Below are 7,633 nucleotides of genomic sequence, written 5' to 3' on the forward strand. Positions count from 1 at the left end.
TAACGACCCGACACGCACGATTTGCCACCCCTAGTTTTAGAGACCAAATCACAAGTATTTATGTTAGTTTAAATTTTTAGAAATGTAATTACCTAAAAGTTTTGCGCAAAAAAAATAAAATAAAATGAATTATATAAAAATATTAGTAATATTTTCTTAAGTTTTAAATTTTTAAAAAACAATTACCTAAACACTTGATTACAAGCAAATTATTGACAGAATTAATTAGTTTCAAAATTTAAGATTAAATTGATAAAATCAGTGTGGAAAAGGAAAATGAACACAAGCTCAAAGACACAAGAGATTAAAATCTTATACAAGTAGTTCGATTCAGTTCAAAAATTAAGCTCGATTGTTTGATTATACACACAAGAAAACCCAACTTGTTTGTTAGTAGTGACTAGTCTTAACACCTGTGCTATGCACAGACAAAAAATAGGACGAAAGATTTTTAAATTATGAAGATATATTAACTTAAATAAATAATATGGAGTAAATAAGTATAAAAATATATTTAGAACTAATCAAAATATGTATTTGTAATATTATAAACAACAACAAAAAAATATTTGTACAATTGTACTTCTCTCAAGCCACTCTCAATGAAACATTTCATATTATCACACCATTAATTGTATTTTATTTTAATATTTGATATGAGTGTAGTATAAAATAAAAGAAATAACAAAAGAGGAGATGCGTGGATGAAATAGAATAAGTCATACAATAAAAATGGAATACCACTATTTACAAAAGAATTAAAAAAAAGCAAACTATTTGAACGAATAAATAGTTCACCAGTTTCGATTAACAAAATCAACTCAATTATAACTATGTGTACTTCTAGTAATTCAAATATAAATATATTTATAAATTATATATATTGAATATAAATATATTTATAAATTATATATCTTGAATATAAATATACATTTATAAGTAATTTCAACATATTTAATTAAACTAATATATTATATATAAAATTGTATATTACTATACACAACAACAATTAATGTTATGTAATATTGTTCTTTGTTTGATAATGATATTAATTTAGTTTCATTTGATATCATTATTTATTGGTGTTTCATAATTACTTAGCTTAGTCACATTTGAATTCAATATAAACATATTTCAAAATTATGAGAAGTAAAAAAATAGAAATATGAGTAAATAAGAAACAATTCAATCTATACAACACTTAATATAATTACACTATGATTTAGATTCCTATACAATCTAAGTATAGAACAATTAAATGGAGTGAGGCACATTATAATTTTTTTTATCTAACCTTTTGCAATATATTTTTCTTAGTTATTTATGTTTAATTAAATAAAATATGAGTTATAAATTAGTTAGTATTTGTACTTGGACATGCAAAACGAATTCGTATGAGTATGCTTCCTATACGTCTAAACAAAAGAAAAACAATTAAATAATTTATAGCCCAAACAATGTGCCCAACAACTAAATAGGCGTGAAACCCTATTATTTCAAAATCACGTTTAAGATTAGATAGGCAGCGGCGCCTCTGTCACTATTGGTCTCACTATTCTCCGCTGGCAGTGGCGTTGTCGGCCGCCTATCGTATCTGTTTCTCTTCTTCTCGCGGTTCCACCTGTCGGCCACCGGCTTGAGGACTCCTCCACGCTACCCAACCGACGTCGCTGGTCATCAGCCCCTCTCTCTCGTAACTCTACTAAATTATAATTTTATGATATATAAAATATAGCACTGAAATTAAACTCTATTCGATTGAAAAGATTATCAAATTTCCAAAATTATATACTACTAAAATCTAAATCATAGAATCTAACATAAGCCCAATAGCCCAAATAGCAACAAAAACCAATACTCATCAAACTCTAATAAATGACTATGGTTTTAACCGGGTTCCATATTTCATTTCCTTCTCTCTCGCCGCCTCCCCTCACCCGCCTGCACAGCCGCGTCGCCTGCGAGCGATCTCGGCGCTTCCCTCCTTCCCTTATTTCCTTTTCTCTTCCCTCTAATCGGTGGAACAGCTGAACGCCGCCGCCGGACACCACCTCAGTTCCGCATACCCACTAAACACCAGTCTCTCGCTCGCTGCCTCTCTCCCTAGCCACCTTGCTGCCTTCCTCCCTAGCCTGCACAGTCGCGTCGCCGGCGGGCGACGCCGGCGCTTCCTCTATCTCTTTCCTCTCTTCTCACCTTTCTCTCTCATCTCTCTCTCTTTTTTTACGCCACAGCTACTGATGCCGTCTGCTTCGACGCCGACGATGATAGTTGTGACTTGGAGCTGTCGTCGACTGCAATAAAAAAACCAGACAATTAGTCTTCTAAAATGGATATTCAATTAATGGTGTGGGTATATATTATTGTTTATTCTTATTTGAGAAGCCATTATTACTCAATAGAAGCTGCCTTTTTTTCTATCCAATGATTGTCATTTTTCAAAATGATCAAAAGGATATGCAAAATAGCTTCACATTTTCTCTCCAAAAAGGATAAAATTGTCTTTTCACCAACCAAACTGTCACTTTATATTAGTAAGATTCCAATGCCGATTCTCGCCAACTATTTCTATCCAATCGCCAGAAACACGTCCGAGCTTCGGCGGAATTCTCGCCGGAAGAAGATACAGAAGCCCCTCCGTATCCGGAAATTGGATGGCTGTATCTATTGCATACAGGTGAACAAATTCCGTTAATTTTTTGTCAGCCCCTTAATGCTGCTTCTCCTTGCTCTCTACCTGTTCGACGAAATGCTCGAATGACGATTGTGTTGATAATGCCTGTGTCCTGCTCTTGATTTCCCCATAAGCTGTGTGCAATGCGTGAAAATTTGCTGAGCTTAATGTCGATCAACTTGGATTTTTGGCCCCTTGTAGTGTTGAATTCTTATGCTGATTAATCTATAATTTTTTTCTGTACAAGTTCAATCCAGTGTCTGCTCTACGAATTAGTATAACTATTGTTTGAAGTGGCGATGCGGCTTGCTCTTTTAGTATCTCACATGTTTTTGGAATGTGGATGAGTTTGATTTGATTGCTTGTTCTTCGTTATCATCTTAGCTCAATAGAGTTTGGAATTGCTGTGAAATAAAATATGATGATTTTTAGCTGGAAAGGAAACATAAGTTCGGCAGTTTATGTTGGATTTTTGTGTGGAAGTCATAGTTTTAGCATTAGAAGAGTTTGCCGTAAAATAATAGAAGAAGTATGCCACACAGCTACAGATAACTAATGAACACGATGATTCAGATAATTGTGAGATTGTTATAAATATGAAACTTCCTAGTGTAAGTAGAAAAACAAAAGAATCATGGATTCCTATCACGACCTTTGGGGAAGATAATGTAAATCTTTTTCTTGGTCTAGTGTATTCTAAAAGTAGCGGACGCAAACAAATTCCTTTTTGGTATATTGTTCGAAGTTCATATATAGGCGTATATATTTTTTTTCTTGATCAAGTACAGATTTTTTGAAAAAGGTTCCCTGGTAGTATATTATTTCTAGAAACCAAACAGAATTTATGGATTCCATCCCATAACTTGTTTTTTTTGGAGAACAAATCATCATAACTCACATTTTGCTAACTAAATTTGAAACTAATGTTTTATGAAAATCTTGATTATGAAATTATCACACCAATTATTGATGAATATCTAAAAAATGAAATATAAAAATAAAAGATATTTTTAAAACACTTATTATGATATAATAAACCCTAATTAGAAATTATTTATAAAACAAAAAAACAAAATACGTATCATATGACATATTGAAGAAAGGTTGAAAAAGTTAATAGCGGTAGAGAAATGGTACACTACAGCTTGGTGTATAAAATAAAATATAGGAAAAGAAAACAAAAAAATGTACCAGCACACAGTTTCTCTTTCGTAAAATATGTGATTCTTTTCACATTTACAAAATTACTTCCATATTGCCCCATGGTGCTATGAAAACAGGGTTCGGATGGAACTGAGGGAAATAAATCTGCTGGGTCAGAATACTGTGCGCTCAACAATCTTAATCTGTTTTGTAGTTAAGGAGTATCATAGAAAATGTAATGGATACAACAATGGCTGAAGCTGGCCCAAATCATTGATTATCAAAGCAATCAAATATATGTATATTTTCATTAGCTACATTATAAATTTGTGATATACGTTATTGCCTAATCTAATATGTTTAGAATTAGTAAGGAGACTTCTTCTCATTGTTCAAGATTGCTATGACTTATTATTGTTTCGTGTGAAAGTACTCAGCCTCATTCATGAGTAGTACTATTAGTTGACTCTAAAATAATGTAATCCGTATTATTTCTAATATTTTCTCAGATGCTCTGCTTGCAGTAGATTATTCAACTAATAACTGGTGCTTGGTACCAAAGTAAATTCTTAGGTTAGTTAATCAAATACATGGATGCGGTAAGTTAATTACACGAATACAATAATAAGAAAATAGATTACAAAGGTGGCCAAGTGGCTTCTGAGCAGCCACACAGTAAACTTATTCCGAAATAGAATAGTGGAAAATAGCATTAATCACACCTTACTTATAATTTGTAACGCCTGCTCAAAAGCTTGCATACGTAACATCTATCCTCACACGTCACAAGACCTTTATGGCACTTACACTCACAATCACTGACCCTACAATCATATACGTGGGAACGAGGATTATAACAAAACAAAAAGATTAAGAAATCCAGGTGGCGTCTAAGCGATACCACTGGCCACTTATTCCAGTCCAATCAACTTTATTCCATGTAACAAAAAGGATTATTACAAAACAAAGAGATTAAGAGGGCCAGGTGGTTGTGCAGCGCCTATATAAGATACACAGGGTAGTCCATTGTCTATGCTTCTTCAGAGTGAATGTTTCTATAAATCTAGAGGCGGAAATTTCTCAGAGAATAAGCATATTTCTAAGGATTTGGAGGCCACAGTTGTCCTTTTTTTGTGCAGTCTTCGCCAAGATTTATTTCCTTGAAGGTAGATCTGTCGTTTAAAGAATTTTAATTACACAGCTATACACAAATGAAGAAAAAATTGCATCTTTTTATATATTTTCATGAAGGTATAAACTTAATTAATGGTTTAGTTTCTCCGTTGTGTAGTTAATGATAGATTATATGTTTGAAATGACTGCATGTTGAATTCCATAGAAGAGAAAGAAGATCTGGTAAGTTGATGTTGTTTGTGAAATAATTGTCTGAATCAATGAAGTTCACATTAATGCTTTAGCAAATAAAGTAAGAGAGAAAACACAAATGACTACGGAAAAGTAAATGTGGAGCAATCGCTGAAATTGAGATTCTTGATTTTATTTTTGATAACATTTAAGAGTATATTTTTCATATATTTTGATGATAATTCTGTAGTCATGTTTGCTATTGACAAGTTTATTTTAAAAATGATGTAGCAAGGATTAAGTTCATGAATCAGTGTTTTTTGCTGTATATTACGCAAAACGTCGATTTTTAGTTAGAGTGCTTGGATGTAATGGAGTCGCAGATGAGAGTGTGGGACTGTTTTTCTTTTCCCCAATTTTATCTTTTGGATTCTTCAATTGTATGCATATTTTATACTCTCCTGCTTGTATATTTCCAAATAAAAAATTCAGGGATCAGTCCTTTAATGGTAATATTTGATGCAAGATTCTTATATTTTTACTCATTTTCACAATTAGTTTTAATGAGTAGCAGTTGATAATTTTTAAGTTTTAACCCTGTTTGAGTAATCACTTCGGTCATCCTAAGTATTTCTAAGTATTTTAATTTTACAAGTTGTCATATAAAGCAGACCATTATTTCACTTCTGTACATATTTTGTTTTGCATGTATGTGTATATAAAACAAAGACACACATCTATAGTGCACATATATTTTAGTTCTTCATGAATTTTTGAGGTCCTAAGCCAGATGAGATGAATTTGATGCTAGTTTTCTCAATAAATTTGATGAGTTCAAAAATTTACAGGTCAGCATTCTCTGTTCTCAGTCAAGCTTTCCCAGTTGCCTTGGAAATGGATTCAGATCGGACATCCAACAACAGCTTCTGGACAATGGGGGTGGATGATAATGCATCAAAGGATGCACGCACATCTTTGGATTGGACAAGGGAGGAGGACAAGGCATTCGAGAATGCTCTCACAACCCACTATAATGATGCTGATATGTGGGATAAGATCGCATTGGCAGTTCCTGGGAAAACAGTTCAAGATCTAAAACTTCACTATGAAGCCTTAAGTGTGATGGCTTTTGAGTCTGGCAAGATGCCTCTGTCCATTTATCCGACCAGAGGTGATGTTCTAGAAGAGAAGAATCTGCAGTCAGAGCAAGCGCAACGAGGGGCTCATTGGACAGAAGAGGAACAAAGGTAAAAAGCGTATAGCATATCTTACTTGCATGAAGAAATATTTTATTTTTGCCAAGATCGCTATGTGCTTTATACTGTTAATGTGCCTAATGTCCACTATATATATTGAGATGAGATTGTACAATTTTTCTCAATGTCATGCCTGTCGAAAGGCATTTATCATATCCAAGACATGGCTTCGTATAATCATGTTCTGCATCTTCACTTATAAAGTTGCAATTTGATTCGGATAAAAACTGAAATACTAAACATATTTGAGAAGCATTGTTTTTTGGAACAGGTTCACACCAATGAACTGACCACAAATTCTGTGTTTGTTGCAGGCAATTTCTATGCGGTTTGCAGATTTTCAGTTGGGTGATTGGAAGAACATTTCGAAGTATAGTGTGCGAACAAGGTCAAATAGCCAAGTAGCAAGCCATGCTCAAAAACACTTCAGAAGGCTGAGTTTGACCGAAAAAGAGGGTAAACCGACAAGCTTCATGCCCGAGTGCTGCAAGGGAGAGTCTTCTACAGCTGGAACCAGAGAATTGCTTCCTGGAAATCTCGAGAGAGCAGCAGCGCACGCTGGAACCCAACTGCTGTCGGGATGCGCCACAGTAGCTCCAGCTAATGCTTTCGGGAAGCGCGGGCGCTCTAAGAAAGCTCCGAGTAATGATGAAAACAAGCTGATGCTGGGGGCAATGTATCCCAGGAAAAAGAAAGCTCTTGCTTGTAATTAGAGCCAATTGCTGCCCGCTTTCCCTGAAAGAGTTCCAACTGACACGAGGAACCAATTGCTGTTTGGGGCAAAGAAAGGTTCATCTGATGCCAGGAAGCTACTGCTGTCTGGGTACCCTAACGAAGCTCCGAAGGATATCGGGTACCAACTGCTGTGTGGATACCCTAATCAATTGGCCCCCCCATCTGGTTCACTTGAGATCACTGGCCACCGGGCTCCTTCAAATGGGATGGTTGGGTATCTCACGGATGCAGCAATGCAAGGTGCTAACGTGATTGCTGATGGTCAACTGATGCAAGGTATCAACATGATTGCTAATTGATACCCTAATCAACTGCCCCCCCACAGCTGGTTCACTCGAGATCACAGGCCACCCGACGACTCCTTCATATCTGACTGTTGGGAATAGCACAGGTGCAGCAATGCAAGATACCGACGTGCTTGCTGATGGTAAATATGATATCGGTGCTAGCACTGATATTTTGGATGATCTGGATCTATCTTTGTTCCTCCCTCATTTCCTGGATTGAAATGGTAATTTTC

General features: G+C 35.0%; 1 pseudogene across 1 annotated transcript; it reads left to right on the top strand.

Annotated features, from left to right (window-relative positions):
- The first annotated feature begins 2,236 nt into the window (after positions 1–2,236).
- LOC125193084 (uncharacterized) lies at positions 2,237–7,515 on the top strand (annotated as a pseudogene). Its single transcript, XR_016137603.1, has 3 exons — positions 2,237–2,677; positions 5,971–6,369; positions 6,693–7,515. The product of XR_016137603.1 is annotated as an uncharacterized LOC125193084 (transcript).
- The last annotated feature ends 118 nt before the right edge of the window (positions 7,516–7,633 follow it).

This window comes from Salvia hispanica, chromosome 4 (genome assembly GCF_029641045.1).
Source record: "Salvia hispanica isolate PSC_SH4W2 chromosome 4, Shi_PSC_v1, whole genome shotgun sequence".
Classification (NCBI taxonomy): Eukaryota; Viridiplantae; Streptophyta; class Magnoliopsida; order Lamiales; family Lamiaceae; genus Salvia; species Salvia hispanica.